The 19,558-nt window shown below is 44.4% G+C and overlaps 1 long non-coding RNA gene across 1 annotated transcript; it reads left to right on the forward strand.

The window, feature by feature from the left end:
• The first annotated feature begins 15,586 nt into the window (after positions 1-15,586).
• On the forward strand, positions 15,587-19,321 carry LOC141023243 (uncharacterized). Its single transcript, XR_012183887.1, has 2 exons — positions 15,587-15,942; positions 17,323-19,321. It is a non-coding gene; the product is annotated as an uncharacterized lncRNA (long non-coding RNA).
• The last annotated feature ends 237 nt before the right edge of the window (positions 19,322-19,558 follow it).

Here is a 19,558-nt window from a genome sequence, read left to right on the forward strand (position 1 = left end):
CGGTCATTCGCCGAAACAGGCGTACCGCACATTCATCTTCTGGTCCATAATTGGAGCCGAGAAGCTGGAACCTTGAATTCTTCATGTCAAGAAATATTGAAACCCAATGACCAACACCACCCATGGAAGCAGGAATCTCAGGCGGGTAAAAGTGGGGAAAACAACCTGAAGCATCATAAACACACGAATCATTAAAAACTAAGAATTAATATCAAACAGTACAAAGAAAAATAAAACAAATATTAACACAGTGGATCGCACTGCAAAACTAATACAGAGGCAAAGAACAAGATATTGCATACCGAATCATGTGCATCCATGCTATCTGGACCACTCGCCATGAAGTACTTCCTCACACGGGAATCAAATTGACCTCTGAAAATCTTGTCCTAAAATAATGCAGACAACACCAACATATGAAAAAAAATGCAAAAATGAGACAAATAAGTTTTAACAAAAATGGTAAGGAACAAAACAGAAAAGAAATCACTATATGGTTGACTTACACAAACCCAATACGGCAGGATGAGTTTATCCGATCCCTGGTACTTCGCACGTAGACAGTAGAGTGCGCACTCAGCCACATTAGATCGAAGCATTCCACGAGGACCAAAAGATATTTCAACATCTTCAACAGAAGCTCCACACTCCTTGTTTTGGAACATAATCGTTGATCTAAAACAAGCGAATAGAAAGTAAAACAAGTTCAGCAGCAGGAGCTCAGGAAGTTCATAACACATGTTAGCACAGAAGTTCAGCTATATCACAACAGGCAGTACAGTACAAAAGAGGCCAGAAGTTCAGCACCAGAGTAGTAAAATAAGAAGTTCAGGTACATATAGTAGAGAAGTTTAGGTATTAAACCACAGGCAATTCACAGGGGGTTCATGGATGATGTAAATATTGACCAGCTGCACTCACCTCTTGGAACGATTATTCTTAAGCCTAGTTACACTGTAATTAAAGTCATCAACCTTCTTTCGGACGACAGCAAGGTCGCTATCTGCTCACCAAAAAGAAATAGCAATTAAGAGCAACACTCAAGCACATAGATTCACGACAGTTTCAATTAAGACCAACACTCAAGCACAAACATTCAAAACATAAGCACATCTCAGCTGCTACATCAGAAAAGATAAAACCACATCATCATAGACATTACAACCCATGCATTACAAACCTTCACCCACATAGAAAACAACTATTTTTTTTAAATAATACATTTTTTTATTAATTTATAAATATTACGCTGGATAAAAAAATTTCAAAAATAATACACCGTCGGCCCGCTGCAGGCCGACTGGGCCTAGTCGGCCCACAGCAAGCCGATTGGACTCCAGTCGGCCTACAGCTGGCCGACTGGCCCCTGTCGGCCCACTGTGGGCTGATTGGGTCCTGTCGGCCAGCTGTAGGCCGACTGGAGCTAATTGGCTCGCTGTTGGCTAATTGTTTTTGCAAAAAAAGTAGGCATAAAAAATATGTTTAAAAGTTGTTAATTATGTAATTAAAAAATGTTAAACGTGTATAAAAAATGTTCCTGATGTATACAAAAAATGTACAATATATATGCAAAAAAGTTGACATAAAAAATATGTTTTAAAAAGTGTTAAGCATGTATTTAAAGTTGTTAAATGTGTGTATAAAAAATGTTCCTCATTTATACAAAAAATATAGAATGTGTATGAAAAAAGTTGACACCAAAAAAATATGTTTGAAAAAAAATGTTAATCATGTATTTGAAAAAATGTTCCTTATCTATACAAAAAATATAGAATGTGTATGAAAAAAAGTTGACACCAAAAAAATATGTTTGAAAAAATTATTAATCATGTATTTGAAAAAATGTTCAACGAGTATACAAAAATGTTTCATGTATTGGAATGAAAGGTTAAACGTGTATAAAAAAATGTTCCAGCTCCGGATCCGGTATGGGAGCATCACGGACCTAAGTATGATTGGTTGCTCTTTTTGTATGGAACTGGAACATTTTTTTCAAACATATTTTTTTGGTGTCAACTTTTTTTCATACACATTCTATATTTTTTGAATAGATAAGAAACATTTTTTATACACACATTTAACAATTTTTAATCATGTATTTGAAAAAATGTCAACTTTTCAAACATATTTTTTTGGTGTCAACTTTTTTTCATACACATTCTATATTTTTTGAATAGATAAGAAACATTTTTTATACACACATTTAACAATTTTTAATCATGTATTTGAAAAAATGTCAACTTTTCAAACATATTTTTTTGGTGTCAACTTTTTTTCATACACATTCTATATTTTTTGTATAAATAAGGAACATTTTTTATACACACATTTAACAACTTTAAATACATGCTTAACACTTTTTAAAACATATTTTTATGTAAACTTTTTTGCATATATATTGTACATTTTTTGTATACATCAGGAACATTTTTTTATACACGTTTAACATTTTATTAATTACATAATTAACATTTTTTAAACATATTTTTTATGCCTACTTTTTTTGCAAAAACAATTAGCCCACAGCGAGCTAATTAGCCCCAATAAGCCCATAGTGGGCCGACAGGGGCCAGTCGGCCAGCTATAGGCCGACTGGAGTCCAATCGGCCTGCTGTGGGCCGACTAGGCCCAGTCGGCCTGCAGCGGGCCGACGGTGTATTATTTTTGAAAAAAAATTACCCAGCGTAATATTTATGAAAATTAATTAAAAAATGTATTATTTAAAAAAAAATTAGCTAGAAAACAAGTTCACTTAACATTCTTTACAACCCACATGACAAACGACAAAACCAGAAGTTCAACTTAGACCACACAGGCAGTTCACAGGGGATATCATGGACTAAACCAAACAAAAAAAGGGAAGGGGATGGGGAAAGAAGAGAGAAGCATGCTCCTCTCTTCATGGATTCTTGCCTAGACCAGTGGCAGCACTGGAATGATCAACCTCCTCTCCATAGCTATCGCTTTCGCTCTCTTCATCATCGTCTCCAGTAGATGTTGCAGCGTCGTCGGGAAGGACACCCGCAGTAGCTGGAGCAACTGGAGAATCTGAAACAAGAAAAACTTTTGGTTGTGCCTGTACAGCATCAACATCAACTGATGGCTCTGCTGCAGGAGAGTTCTCCGGGCTTGCAGCAGCACTACCACCAGTTTCAATAGCAGACTCAACATGATCTTTCTCCAAAATGATGTCTCCAGTTGTCTTGCCCTGCTCAGCATCAGAAACCTCAGCGCCAATGGACGACTGAGGTTCAGTCAGGTCCACCCCGTCGGAGCAGCCGGTGCCTGAGACGGAATTGTCTGCAACCTTCTCTGGAGGAACACTAACATCATCATTCTGCTGCTGCAAAAAGAAACAGAAAGTCATTACAAAGGGCTGACTGAACCTCATGCACAGGGGCAGCAAGTCCGTCTGAGGGGCAACAAGACAAATGGACAAGAAAAATGGTACCTTATTTTCACTGCCATGAACCTCATCAACTATTATGCCACTAGCGGGAGCAGGTTCATGCACAGGAGCAGCTTCATGCGCAGGTAAAACATCCTCCTCAACCCTTGCATCATCATCAACAGCCTACAAAAAAAATCATGTAGAAAACAAATACCTAATCAGCAGGAGTTCAGATTGCATAATCAGAGAAGGTCAGCTATCACAACTGACACATAATGGAAGTCCAAATAAGTAAACATAGCATGTCAGATATCAAACTACTCTAAGATACAAAAGGGAACAAAAAGGGCCAGTCATCGAAGTCATGGAAGTTCAGGTGCTGTAGCAGTTGAAGTTCAAGTTCTATAAACAGAGAAGGTCACCTATGAACACTAGTGCTAAAAAGAAACAGTTTACGACACATGAAATCAATAACGGTCGCCTATGACTACAAACAGTAATAACTGAAAGCTAACATTGAACATTAGTGCAAAGAAATATCAAAAGGCAACATAAACAAACCTCTTTGGTATGCTCCACGTGGCCTCCTTCAAGACCCGAACGAACAGAATCCTGCCTCTGAATCTGTCTCACAATAACACTTGCCTCATCTTCAAAAGGCTTGCAACGAGCATACTGCATTTCCTTGAACAGCCCAACGCTAGTCCGGAGGTGGGAAGTGCTCTGATGAAGCTCTTCAAGAAATCTAGCTTCAATAGATAAGACCTCCTTCGAAGACTTAGCATCAAATCCGTGTCCGGGAGGAAGAATCCCGTCAACGCGACTAAGACGCTCAGCAGTTGAAGGAACACGAGCCAACTCCCCACAAACAGTTTCAAGAAGACTGTCAATCCTAACCAGAGAAACATTGGCAGCTTCAAACAAATTCTCGGAAGAAACACCACCTGCAGCACTCACACGGGCAGAAGAACCTCCTGGATCTACAGGGGGGCACCGGTATTAACATCCCCGGAGAATTCAAATCTTGGGGAAGTTCCACTCTCTAGGCCGGCAGAACGAGGCATAGTTAGAACCTGACGTTCAATAACCCTAAAGAACACAACCTCAGCCTGTGTCTTCCACTGCATACAAAAACAAAAGTCAACGCGTCAGAAAACAAATGAAGGAACATGGGAACAAAAAATATACAAGACAATACCAGAAGTTCAAGTTAAACTACACTGGAAAGAATAATACATAGAAACACTCACATGCAGTCTCCCAAACACCCAGTTGGCTGGGTCATCATCACCCTTCATGACCAAGTCAGCCGCAGCAAGCTCAAGAAGCTTGGCCTGATCCATGAAATTGATGCGAGGGGTCCTCAAGTCAATATTAGGCATCCTGCCAATGATAAGGCAGTCCAGATACATAAGAAGCGGCGCGATGGCACAGCCTGTGACAACTTTTCCTCTGCTAGTACCTTGCTGATACCTAACAACAGCACTCCGAATATCGTCAACAACCAACTGATAGTAGTCCATGTCTGCCATATCCTCAAACACAAGGTTCTCGGCCATTGCTGCCTCCCTGGACATTCGTGTAGACGTTCCAGGGATAACCACCTTCATGAAAACAATAAGGTAAAACACCTGTAGAGCAAGATCACCCTTCGTCTCATCCTTCACAAGTTCGGCGAGGATATTCCGCAAATCCTTTGTCTTCATGTCGTCACTCCTAGCATACCCAAGCTTTCCCTTCAACCTCATAACAGCATCATCGAAACCATCATTCGAGGGCCTAGGGGGGGGGGGGTACGATTACCTTGAGGGAACCCAAAGAGATGGTGAATAGCATCACTTGTAATACGTATAACCTTGTTCGCCTCACCCATGTCCAAAATCATGGTTGAAGGGTCAATCCTCATGTAGATGTTGCCCATCAAAGGACGAGAAATGTTGGAATCAACCTTCAAGTCAAACACACAACCAAAAACAGCCTTGATAACCCTCGTCTTGTGCCTAGGTTGTAGCATTTTCGCACACGTCTTGACCTCTCCCAGTGATCAGCGAACCGTCTTGTTAAAACATTTCGCCTCACCTCCTCCTTGGCCACCTTCTTCGGGTGCTTTGCCTCCTCTCCTCCTCTTCTCAGGCCGCTCCACAAGCTGATACTGAAAAAATACATTGACAAGGAAAAAAGGCAGAACAATGAGACACACAAGCTTCACCAAAATTCCACTAATGCCTACATACGCACTACATCTCAGAAGTCCAACTATGTCTACATAGGAAGTACAACCATGTATGACCAGAAGTAAAGTTGCTTTCAAATTGTTGGAAATTTACAAAGCAGAAGTTCAACCATGTATACCAAGGCAGTAATCAAACATGTATCTCAGAAGTCCAACTATGTCTACATAGGCAGTACAACCATGTATGACCACAAGTTAACATGCTTTCAAAAATGTTGGAAATTTAAAAAGCAGAAGTTCAACCATGTACACTAAGGCAGTAATCAAACATGTATACCAATAAGTTAAGCTAATTTCTTCATGTATATACCCAGAAGTCCAACTATGTACACAAAGGCAGTAATACCATAAAAGCAAAGCACAACGGCTAATTTATTCGTCTATATGGAGCAGAAGGTCAGCTATGTACGCCAAGGCAGTGCTAAAAACACAAAAACTACAGCAATAGCGACAAATGCTCTAAAAAAACAGTAAACATGAGACATTCATACCTGATTAGCGGCAGCAGCATCATCGTCGTCATCCTCATCATCAGCATTGAAATCAGCATCATCCTTGTCCTCTGGATTAACATGAGAACGCTTCTTCGCACCCTTGTTGACCTTTGCAGGTGGAACCTTGCGCTTCACGCCGCATTTCTTCCCCTTACCAGATGCACCAGCACCAAGCGGAGAAGGTGTAGGCGCGGCAGTGGCAAGCACACGAGGACTACGGCGTGGCGTACCAGCAAGGCCTAGCCCTTCATCTTCAACAACTTCTGTAGGCCTTGAAACACGTGGGCTCCTCCGAGGAGTAACTTCACCAACTACTAGCTTCCTCGCAGCGGTCTTCTTGATTTTCTTCTTAACAGGGACAACCGTGCCATCACTGCCACACGACACGTCTTCCTGAACAGTGAGCTCAGCCGCATGAACAGATCCAGGAACATCATAACCTTTCTCAAGGCGGGCCACCCTCTTCTTGTCAAAATTTTCTTGCTTCTTCCTCTTACGTTGGTCCTCCAGGAGAAGCTGAAGAGGCACATCCTCCGGTTGCGTGACAGGTTCAGTGCCATCAACAGACTGCGACTGCGTCTCTGACATCTGAAGAGAGCACAAAGGATCCGGAACGGAATCACAACCTTTGACTAACGGAGCCCCCTCCTCAGGAGCAGCATGGGTTTTTGATAAACCCAACTCAGATAAAACATCGTTGATGGTGTTCACAGCTTCCTCCTCTGTGGACACATCTGCAAAGAACACAAAAAATAAAAAAAGTCAGGAACAAAAACTAAAACAACCGACATGAACAAGCTAAAAAACATGGCTCAAGACTTTAAAATGAAAAGAAAAGGGGTTTCACATACTAGGTGAAGCAAGAGGTGCAGAAGCAAGATTCTCGAGGCTTGAAAAATTCTCAAGGCTCGAAGCAACCTCGGCAATCACAGTCAAAGGGATAATGGGTGATTTAGCCGCATCAGATATTGGAGCATCAGTATTAACCTCTGAAGCTCCATCTTGATCGCAGGCATTTTTTCAGAACTATTCAACTCATCACCAACTACAAAAAATGCAAGTAAAAAGGTAGCTGAGTTCTAATGCACAATCCTACACCAAAGGGACTTCTACTTTGACAACAATTTCCAATACCCAGAAGTTTAACAATACCTAACAAAGCAGTAAACACAACAAACTAACTAAAATCTACAAACTAAATATAAAAACAATCTACACCAGAGGGGCTACTACATATAACATGAATGTCCAGAAGTTCAACGATATATAACAAAGCAGTAAAACAAAATCTGCATAACAGAAGTTCAACCCAATTTCACTATAAACAAACAATAATTAAAACCAGAAGTTCAACTATGTGACCCAAGCAAGTAGCACATAAAAAAGATGTAGCATGACCACAAATAGTATTTGACAGGCAAACTAAATATCAATACCATCAACATGATAACAAAAAAACAAAGATATACACTACAAATATGAAACATTTGGGAAGTTCAACAACACTTCGTGACATAGTTTCACCTGCAAAATCATCAACTAAAAAGTAAGCAACACTCTACTAACTCAAACTAATGGTAAAAAGCATAGACATAACCTTTCCTAGAAGTTCACACTATTAAGAATGGCAGTCCAACATGAATACTAAGTGAAAAATGGGCAGACATATATAAGATTAATTCTATTTAAAATACAAGATACAACTACATTAAGATACCTGGAGAAGGTTTTGAAGCCATGACAACACAAACGCCTTAATGAATGCAACTCCAAACACTAGAACAACCTGCTAAAAACAGGGGATTGATTGCATATAGTTAGCAAGTACAAAATCATACAACAAAATAGAAAAAGAAACTGAATCAAACCCTAGGGTGAAACAACCAGAACATACCAACAAGTATAAAAGGATGAACAATAGCACATCTAGGCAAGCACAACAAATAATGTATCCATAAACTAACTACAATGTCACAGACATAATCTAGACTTCGAAATCCACAACACTAATGCAATTAAATACATCAGTTCGAGCATCAACCATCCATCACACCACACCCTCTCTTACATGCATCTGACTGCTAAAATCAACAAAGGGGAAATGAAATCTACACAAGTCTGAAGGGACAAATAGCACACACAAGCATCTCACAAACAAATCTGGCCACGGGGGATTGAAATCCAATCACCACACGCACAAGAACCCTACCTAATCTACCACCAAACCATCAGAAGAAGGGTGAGGGAGGCGGACGAGAGAGCACACAGAAGAAACAGGCAGGCCTCGACAGATCTGGCGAAACTAAAAGCAAGCATTAGGGGGGCAGCATTTGTACCTCTCGAAACAACCCCCGCACGCACGAATCTGCGGCGGTTCTTCAACTCCCCACGACGCCACGCGCACCTTGCAACCGTGCAGGCAGTTGCTGCCCTCTCTTCAGAGCAGGAGAGAGCAGGCTGGGCGAGGGAGAGCGGGGCGTGGGGGAGAAATAGGAGCGGGGGCGTGCGCCGGTTACTCCACTCACGAGGGCAGGGGACAGGGGCGGAGAAATCGGGGCGAGTTGCAGGCGACGAAGGCAGCGGAGCGACGGAGAGGGGGAGAGAGCGAGCGACAGGGGGAGAGGGGTTTTCTGACAGGTGGTGGCGAGGGAGATGGTCACTTAATGCCTCTCTGTTGTGGGACTTGCAACGCAAGTGAAATTACAGTTTTAACCCCCCCCCCCAACAGCTAAAAAAGTAAATACATCTATAGATAAATGAATGCACCATTTGAATGCATCTATTATAATGAGATAAGATCACACAACAGCACTGCTGATATCCTTAAAACAAAAATAGATGGCAAATACACTACCAAAGGAAGAAAAATACATACATAAATATGCACCTAAAAAACAAGAGAAAAAGTTCAAAAAATAAATAACAGAAGTTCAAGTACTCTAATAAAAGAAGTAAAGGAATAAGAATAAATAAACCCAAAGAAACAAAAAGAAGAAGTTCAAGTACAAAAAAAGATGAAGTTCATATCTAACTAAAACACGCACCCTAAACCCTAAAACCCTCAGATAGATAGTGGGGTCATGATTGTGACGGCCTCTCCTCCGCATGCGACGACGCGGCACGCCGTGTCGTCGCCTGCTCCGGCTCGTTCCTGTCTCGGCCTCGCAGGGGGAGGGGAGGGGGGGGTCCCGACCCCCCCTCCCCCCTGCTCGGCCTCGCGCTACCGCAAATCTGTGCGCTAGGATTTGACAGGACGCAATGTGGTTATTCTGTTTCCACCCCCACCGCACAAACCCTAAGATAGATAGTGGGGTCACGGATGTGACGGACTCGCCTCCGCATGCGACGACGCGGCACGCCGCGTCGTCGCCTGCTCTGGCTCGTTCCTATCTCGGCCTCGCAGGGGGAGGGGAGGGGGTCCCTCCCCCCTTCCCCCCTACTCGGCCTCGCGCTACCGCATTGTTGCGCGCTAGGATTTGATAGGACGCAATGCGGTTATTCTGTTTCCAACCCCCACCGCACGCACCCTAAACCCTAAAAACCCTAAGATAGATAGTGGGGTCACAGATGTGACGGACTCGCCTCCCCATGCGACGATGCGGCACGCCGCGTCGTCGCCTGCTCCGGCTCGTTCCTGTCTCGGCCTCGCAGGGGGAGGGGAGGGGGGTCCCTCCCCCCCTCCCCCCTGCTAGGCCGAGACGCTACCGCATTTGTCAATAGGTGCAATGCCGATTTCAATGTCTACAAATATTTAAATCCAAAAATAACAAACAAAATTATAAATAAGAAGTTCAAATAGTGAAGATATAGAAGTTCGGGGTGTTGTAAAACCTCAAATTAACATGTTAAAAACGATTATCATACAGAAGTTCAGGATAGTTATTCAGTGTAGACCAACAACTATTATAAGTACAATAACATTCTAGAAAAAATAAAAAAATACACGCATATCCGTTGGCCAAGTCCATGGTTGCTCACGGGACTAAGTCAAAAAAATCCAAACCAATGCAAAGAATGAAAAATAACATTAAAAAGAAAGAAATACAAAGGAATTGCAGCATCACCTTGCAAAGGAAGGAAAAGCAGAAGTTCACGTATGAACACCAAAGAAGTCCAGCTGCTACAACGACCCTTAGATGATCTAGAAAAAAGTGCATGCATACTTGGGCTGATCCCATGATTGCTCACGAGACAAAAGTCTACAAAGAACATCTGAAGAATTAAAATTACAAAAAAAACAAATGAAGAAAATATAGAGCACCATGCACCTTCGCCTTGCAAATGTGAAATGCAATGTGGAAAAACAGAAGTTCAACCAATAATAAAAAAGAAGTCTAGCTCCACACTTACACACAAGCTACAACAAATCGCAGAAGAAATCTAGGAAGTAGAACTGAACGAACAATGAGTATTGAAAGCTTAAATAACATATCTGAAGGAGATTCTTAAAGCCAAGAAACATGGGAAGCCCATATGGAAAGGTATGGCTTTAAAAATATCAACATCAATCATAAACATGTTCTGTTTGTAAACCTTAATTCATATAACCCAGACAAAAAGTTAGGGACACGTCGAATACCTTCTGGTTTGAGAGTTACCTAATCCTAGTGTGGTTTATTACAGCAGAGTAATAAGGCAAACCTGTGTCAACAACAGTAAGATCCTGCCCAGCAGTAAGGGTTTTTGATTCCTGGAATGTAATCTATCCTGGAATATTAATGTCAAAAAGATGGACCTGCATTCATGAAAAGTTTCATTGCTGTGACATAAAAAACCAAGAAGGAAACACCTTAGGAATAAAATATTGTTTAGTGTTGAAGAAACAAAATGCCACGAGGCATAAGTTAACTAATCAAATGTTCTGAATAAAGATAAGTTCACAAATTAGCTTCGTAAATCAGTAAATTTATAAAATATGTGCTTCTCTTGTGACTCCGCGATAACATTATGTTTTACATTCGTCAGAATAGAATCACAGAAGTACAACTACGGATGTTATAGCAATCCAGCTTGTACAACAGAACGTAAAATGATTGAAAAAACAGCCCCGAACATATTTGGTTCCCAGATTTAATCGTTTGGGTAAATTCCAACACATCAACATCCATTTCGAATGTCGTCATACTCCAGATAAAACAACCAAAAATGATCCGCCATCAAGCTGTCCGCTCGAACAACGAACCACCGCGGGAGGCAGAAGATCCAATTCACATTCTCAGAATGAATGAGCCAGCCAAATCAAATTAACAACGTGGGAAGGATTCAACCGCCATTTCGAACGTCATCATGCTCCAGAAAAACAAGAAAACGATTCTCATCAGATTGTCCCTCGAACAGAAAACCATGGCAGGAGGCAGAAGAGCCAATCGTCGGATTTCGATTTGTATGAGCCCGCATAATCAAATTAACAACATGGGCATCATTCTGTCTCACTAATGCACGCGAATCCGCCGCCAATTTGAACAGCAAAACTAAAAATCTTCAACAGCGGCCGGAACCACTCCCGCGGACGAAGAACAGAGCCGGCGGAACACCAAATCGAATTTGTTCAAAAATAACAACAAAACATGCAGTAAAGTCATACACAAACCCAATTCTCATCCTGTTAGAGATTATAGAACATCCAGTTCATGCAAAAAATATGTAACAGACCCATGTTCATCGCCGCCCGAGAGCAAATCCGCCAATGTGCTAGATTCCGAATCAAAACAAGCATTTAGATTCTAAAAAACGTTTCCACATTACACTTACATCACAAACAAAACGAACAATCAGAAAAACTCGCGGTAGAAGGCCCGGTTGCGAAGATAGCATGAAGGGCGGGTTCGTACAGAGGGAAGTTCAGGCGCGTTACTCGGGCAGTTCAGGTTGTGATCAGAATATTATTCTGATCCCGTGATCAGAATACTGTTTATATATATATATATATATATATATATATATATATATATATATATATATGTCACAAGTGTGTAGACTCCATCTGCCGGGATTGGTCTCCTACTTCATACATGCTCCATCGCGTGGACTCAATTTATTAGTCACACCATGCAAATACATTCATGCATAGATAAATGAAGGATCACTACGGACTAGATGATGATTGCTAAGCATATTGTTTCTTGCACGACTCTAGTATAGACCATAATCGAAGGTCGACAACATATATATTATTTTTCTGATCGTCAAAAAATCAATCAATTCCGCAAATGTGAGTGCATTTCTCATGACTATCGTGCCTCATAGAGTACACTCTACCCGCTTTCCGTAGCGTTCGACTACTTGCCATGAACCCTAACTTCCCTAGCCCAACATATCTTCATGCCACTACTCTACAACCCCAGAAACTAAAATTTGGCGGCATAATGGCACATCATAAGGGTTAGATAAAAGGTACGATAAAAGCAAACTCAAATACTCAACTAGTCAAATATACAAAAATCTAAAAAATATATACAAGATAGAATTTTTTTCTGGCCGACGTCTCAGTATGGCTATAATGAGTATTGTGAGTTCAACTTTAGATGTTTCGCTGTGGAGCGTCGAGTTGATGTTGCTCTCAAGGTAGATAATGATGGGAGGAGGACACGTACCCTCCACCCTAGCATATGGAGGCGATTAATATGTCCTGCTTATGGGTAAAGGGTTCAAACCAACAACTGCTGCCCTTTAAAAAAAAAGGATAACCTCCGGCCTCTACATCAGAACCATGCATGCGGACATCTTATTAAAAACCGATCAAAATAAAGTTCGCGGTTTAGTACATCTCGCAAATGAAGCACAAAAATAAATGAAGGTAAATGAAATCACAACCGGTGAAAAATAGGACAAGATAACTAAACACCTATCCTATTATTGGACCGCCATCCAAACTGGTTGTAGATAGCCCGTGCTACCGTCTCCCATCGGTTCCACCAGTAACCAAAAGCTCCCTGGAGTCCACGTACGGATCCAAGTTGTAGCTCTGTAGATAACCTGCAAGAAGTTTGTAAGATTTTCCTATTAAAGATCATACCATTTCTGCAGTTTCATATTGAAGGAAATATGCCCTAGAGGCAATAATAAAGTTGTTATTTATATTTCCTTATATCATGATAAATGTTTATTATTCATGCTAGAATTGTATTAACCGGAAACTTAGTACATGTGTGAATACATAGACAAACAAAGTGTCACTATTATGCCTCTACTTGACTAGCTCGTTAATCAAAGATGGTTAAGTTTCCTAGCGATTGACATAAGTTGTCATTTGATGAACGGGATCACATCATTAGAGAATGATGTGATTGACTTGCCCCATTCCATTAGCTTAGCATTTGATAGTTTCGTATATTGCTATTGATTTCTTTATGACTTATACATGTTCCTATGACTATGAGATTATGCAACTCCCGAATACTGGAGGAACACTTTGTGTACTACCAAACGTCACAACGTAACTGGGTGATGACAAAGGTGCTCTACAGGTGTCTCCAATGGTACTTGTTGAGTTGGCATAGATCGAGATTAGGATTTGTCACTCCAATTGTCGGAGAGGTATCTCTGGGCCCTCTCGGTAATGCACATCACTATAAGCCTTGCAAGCAATGTGACTAATGAGTTAGTTGCGGGATGATGCATTACGGAACGAGTAAAGAGACTTGCCGGTAACGAGATTGAACTAGGTATTGAGATACCAACGATCGAATCTCGGGCAAGTAACATACCGATGACAAAGGGAACAACGTATGTTCTTATGCAGTTTGACCAATAAAGATCTTTGTAGAATATGTGGGAGCCAATATGAGCATCCAGGTTCTGCTATTGTTTATTGACCGGAGACGTGTCTCGGTCATGTCTACATAGTTCTCGGACCCATAGGGTCCGCACGCTTAACGTTCGGTGACGATCGGTATTATGAGTTTATGTGTTTTGATGTACCGAAGGTAGTTCGGAGTCCCGGATATGATCGCGCACATGACGAGGAGTCCCGAAATGGTTGAGACATAAAGATCGATATATTGGATGACTATGTTTGGACATCGGAAAGGTTTCGAGAGAGTTCGGGCATTTACTGGAGTACCGGGGGGTTACGGATCCCCCCGGGGAGTATATGGGCCCTAATGGGCCTTAGTGGAGAGAGAGAGGGGCAGCCAGGGCAGGCCGCGCGCTCCGTCCCCCTCTGGTCCGAATTGGACTAGGAAGGGGGGCGGTGCCCCCCTTTCCTTGCTCTCTCTCTCCCCCTTCCTTCTCTCCTACTCCTACTACATGGAAGGGGGGAATCCTACTCCCAGTGGGAGTAGGACTCCCCAGGGCGCGCCATAGTAGAGGGTCGGCCCTCTTCCTCCTCCACTCCTTTATATATGGGGGAGGGGGCACCCCATAGACACAAGTTGATCATTGATCTCTTAGCCGTGTGCGGTGCCCCCCTCCACCATAATCCACCTCGGTCATATCGTCGTAGTGCATCGGCGAAGCCCTGTGCCGGTAGCTTCATCATCACCGTCATCACGCCGTCGTGCTGACGAAGCTCTCCCTCGACACTCTGCTGGATCGTGAGTTCGTGGGACGTTACCGAGCTGAACGTGTGTATATCGCGGAGGTGCCGTACGTTCGGTACTAGGATCGGTCGATCGTGAAGACGTACGACTACATCAACCGCGTTGTCATAACGCTTCCGCTTTCGGTCTATGAGGGTACGTGGACAACACTCTCCCCTCTCGTAGCTACGCATCACTATGATCTTGCGTATGCGTAGGAATTTTTTTGAAATTACTACGTTCCCCAATAGTGGCATCCGAGCCAGGTTTATGCATAGATGTTATCTGCACGAGTAGAACACAAGTGAGTTGTGGGTGATAATAGTCATACTGCTTACCAGCATGTCATACTTTGATTCGGCAGTATTGTTTGATGAAGCGGCCCGGACCGACATTACGCGTACGCTTACGCGAGACTAGTTCTACCGACATGCTTTGCACACAGGTGGCTGGCGGGTGTCAGTTTCTTCAACTTTAGTTGAATGGAGTGTGGCTACGCCCGGTTTGTGACGCCCGGATAATTAAGCTACAGTAATTTCCCCTTCTAATGATGCCACGTCATCATGATTACTGTTGTTAAGCTCGCGTTGGTCCGAATCCGGTCAAATTTCAATTTTAAATTAAAGTAAAAAATAAAAGTTTTCAAATGTCTAAAATAAAATGTTCATCATGTGGCAATTTTCCAGTTGTTAATATTCGTGATGAACCAACAATTTGCAAAATGGTTTGATGCCCTAATCTAAATAAAACAGAAAGTGTAAAAAGTTAAAGAAAAGAAATTGCAAGGTAAAAAAAGGGAGAAAGGCCTCCCCTGACCCCCTGGGCCTCGGCCCATCTCATTGAGCCGGCCCGACCCAACTCCCCCTCGGTCGCCTTCCACCTCGCTATAGGGGAAGCCGACCGAGGCGCGCCCGCCGTCCTCGCCAAACCCACTCGCCGGCCCCCGCGTTGATGCAGTGCCGAGGGGATAAGGCCGAGTCCCCTCGGCTTCGTCAGCTCCTCCCCACCAGATATTTTCACCACTCCATCGCTCTCTCCGCCTCTCCCCTCCTCAGATCCCCTTCGCCGAACAACACCATCGCCATGACCGAGCTTGTTCTCGCGACCACCGCGCCCTTCGCGCGGCTTCACCGTGCCCGTCCGCCTCGCCACAGACCACCTCGTCCACTGGTGCAACCCGTTGGAGACGGGGAGCACTGCAGCGTCGGAACGCCGTCGTCGTCCTCCTCGGACCACTTTGGCTCCGCCACCCCGATCCGTCCTCTGCGCTCCTAAGCCCTCGCCGAGCCACCCGTGTGCTCCCCGGTGAGCACCGCGTCCTTCCCCTCTCTTTCCCGCTCGCATCCGTGCCCGTAGATGCATCGCCGTCGCGACTGAAGCGCGTCGTCGCTCGCTACCGCGACCCCGTGCCCGCACTCGCCTCGCTCTCTGCGTCCTGCTCGCGTCGCTGGGCCCCTGTCCTCGCACCCACGGACGCGTCCGGCTGGGCGCGGCCGCGCTCCTCCGCACACACCCAACCCCCGCTCGCTCGCCGCCATCCCGTGCCCGCTGTTGCTGCCCCGCTCGGCGTTGTCGCCTCGCACTCGCCCGCCTGCGCTGCAGCGCGCCGCCCCGCGCCTACCCGCTCCCGGCCGGCCCCACTCGACCTCCGCCACGCCCCTGCTCTCTGTTGCTGGGCGCTGCTGCAGCTCTGCCTGCACGCGTCGGCCGGTGCCCACGCGCCCCGCAGCCCCTCGCGTGCCCCACGCCGACACCTGGCCGCGCCCGCTGCCAGCACTCTCCGCTGGCTCGCACCGCCCGCGACCAGCGCGCCCGTCCCCCCTGCATCGCGCCATCCGTCTCCCACTCGCGCGCTGTGCTGCTGCTGCCTGCTGCTACAGTAACATTCAGTTACTGTAGCAGTAGCTAGCTTTACTGATATTACACTACCTAGCCCTCTAAACAACCCCTAAACAGCGGCTAAACATCTACTAACAGGAACAAAAATATTTTGGGGAGGTAGTACACTTGACAATGTTCAGATGTTTCCGTTGGACCAAATCCATTTGATGCTTAGTTTAAATCATAAGAAAATCACAAATTGCTACATTCTGTTAACGGAAAAACAGAAAACAGAAATGCTACAGTAGCCTATTCAAACAAAGTTTTGAATAAGCAAATGGATGCTAACATATCTGCACTTGTTACTAACATGTAGATCGTAGAGAAATGCTCACAATTCATATAAGGCACAAAATCATTGGACGTACAGAACAATAACTATAGCCTCCGGAAAACCGCTAAGTGATGTTTAAAAACTGACGAATTCTCAGACTTAGCAAAATTTTAGGGATTTTTCCGGGTATTGTTAGATCTTTGAAAAATCTTAGAAATTAAACCGTATCTCGGATGAAAAAGTTTTATACATGAAAGTTGCTTAGAACGACGAGACGAATCCGAATACGCGGTCCGTTCGTCCGCCACATGTCCCTAGCTTAGCAAACCTCGAACCTTTCCCCTCTGGTTCATCTGTCTGACAGACGTCCGGAACCGGGAAAACATTCCCGTATGTTTTCCCTCTTCGTTTGTATCACCTAGCACCGTGTTAGATCGCTCCTAGCACCGCGTTTTACCATGTTATGCTTTATGATGCTTTGATTGCTCTGTTATTTATTGTGTTCCCTCTCCGTTACTTCTTTCCGGTAGACCCCGAGACGGCTGCCGATGCCACTATGTTTGACTACGTCACCGACGATCCTCCTTCTCTGAACAACCAGGCAAGCCCCCCTTTGATTATTCCGATATCGCCCATTCCATTCTCTCATGCTTGCATTAGATTTTGCTACTGTTATTGTTTGCTCCTATTCTGATGCATAGTCTGCTTTTGTAACCTGCTCATTGTACCTTACCTGCTTATCCTAAACTGCTTAGTATAGGTTCGTTAGTGATCCATCAGTGACCCCCACCTTGTCCTTGTTGCCCATGCTTCATCATCGAAGACCCGATCAATGGGATCGAAGACCAGGCCCCGGCACCGCACATCACTTTCCCCTTAGTTGCTCGACACTACTGGGTTACTATCGAGTGCCGAGGGTGAGACCTCATCAGCACTTCTGATGTTAACCCTGTAGTGTAGCTATTCGGTCATGGTCATCGACGGTGATTCCGCCTTAACCACTTCTGATACGACTCTGTCGTGCAACCCCTCAAGTGTGAACCTCGAGGGTGGATCCTCTTACGTTCACCTTGATGATTACATCGAGTGGAATCCGTCAAGGGTGATTCCTCAGGTTTTCCCCTTGGTGTTAGACACACGGTTACTATGGTTACTATGACTTTACACTGAGCCAGGTTACTAACGACGGGTCGGCCCTGAGGGGTACCCGCGCGAGCATTTTTGCGAGCGATGAGGAGTCGGGTTGACCTGGAGGATGCCCGCGAGATAATTACGAGGCGTGGTCGGGCATTCTTAGCCCTTGCCGCAAGTCCTCGAGACGGGGCGACGGGGCCACATCTTTCGTGAGTCTCTGATTGTTACCGCGCGTTCCTAATCCACTACGATTTGGATATTTGATCTGAGGGGCCTCTGGCCTGATAGCACTAACCATCACATGGGTAGAGTATGGGCGTTCTGCGTAGTATGCATCAGCCGAAGCTTAATAGACGTCAGCGACTGAGCGGCGCGCACCGGGTTGGACTGGTCAGCACCTGCCTTTTTGAAGGAGGTAGCTAGGTCTGCTCGCCGGCCGCATTCGCAACGTGCATGAGTTCCCGGGGCGATGGCCCATGACCCCTGGGGGCATAGGTTTAGTCCGGCGTGCTTGACCTCTCTATTAAGCCTAGGTCGGGTTGCGGCGTATTGTTTGGCCGAGGCCGGGCATGACCCAGGAAAGTGCGTCCGGCCGGAGTTAATCGAGCGTGGTGGGTAAGCTGGTGCACCCTGCAGGGAAGAAAACATCTATCGATAGCCTGTCCTATGGTAACGGACACTTGGAGTTGTATCCCGATCGATACAACTAGAACTGGATAATTGAGATGAGACATGGATATGAGAAATGGATAGTATGGGTCTGGGATTGCTTTCTCGCAGGGAGTCGAGAAAGGATCTCTGGCCTAGATTGATAACGCTACTACTACTTTACTTTATGCTACTCTACTCCCTCCTGTTGCTGCAAGATGGTGGTTTCCAGAAGATGCTAGTCTTCGATAGGACTAGCTTCCCCCCCCTCTTATTCTGTCATTCTGCAGTTAGTCCACAGATACTATCCCTTTCATTGATACCGATGCATAAGTAGTGTAGATCCTTGCTTGCGAGTACTTTGGATGAGTACTTCACGGTTGCTTTGTTACCCCTTTTCCCCCTTCTTTCTTCTTTCTGGTTGTTGCAACCATATGGTGGAGTCCAGGAGCCAGATGCCACTTTGACGACTGCTACTACCCCGAGGTTGCCTACTACTACGTGAAGACCGCCGATGACTAGGGGTAGTTAGGAGGTTTCCAGGCAGGAGGCCTTGCCTTTTCGATCGTTGTTGCTTTTGTGCTAGCCTTCTTAAGGCAAACTTGTCTAACTCATGTGTGTACTCAGATATTGTTGCTTCCGCTGACTCTTGTGTTTTCGAGCTTATGTATTCGAGCCCTCGAGGCCCCTGGCTTGTAATATAAAGCTTGTATTATTTTAATTTGTGTCTAGAGTTGTGTTGTGATATCTTCCCGTGAGTTCCTGATCTTGATCGTACACATTTGCGTGTATGATTAGTGTACGATTGAATCGGGGACGTCACACGGTCCTTGTTGAATGTTAAAATAGCACATACTTGATGAAAAATCGTTGTGGTTTTGATGCGTAGGTAAGAACGGTTCCGTAAAACTTGCAACAACAAAGTAGAGGACGTCTAACTTGTTTTTGCAGGGCATGTTGTTATGTGATATGGTCAAGACATGA

Source organism: Aegilops tauschii, chromosome 5 (genome assembly GCF_002575655.3).
Source record: "Aegilops tauschii subsp. strangulata cultivar AL8/78 chromosome 5, Aet v6.0, whole genome shotgun sequence".
Taxonomy (NCBI): Eukaryota; Viridiplantae; Streptophyta; class Magnoliopsida; order Poales; family Poaceae; genus Aegilops; species Aegilops tauschii.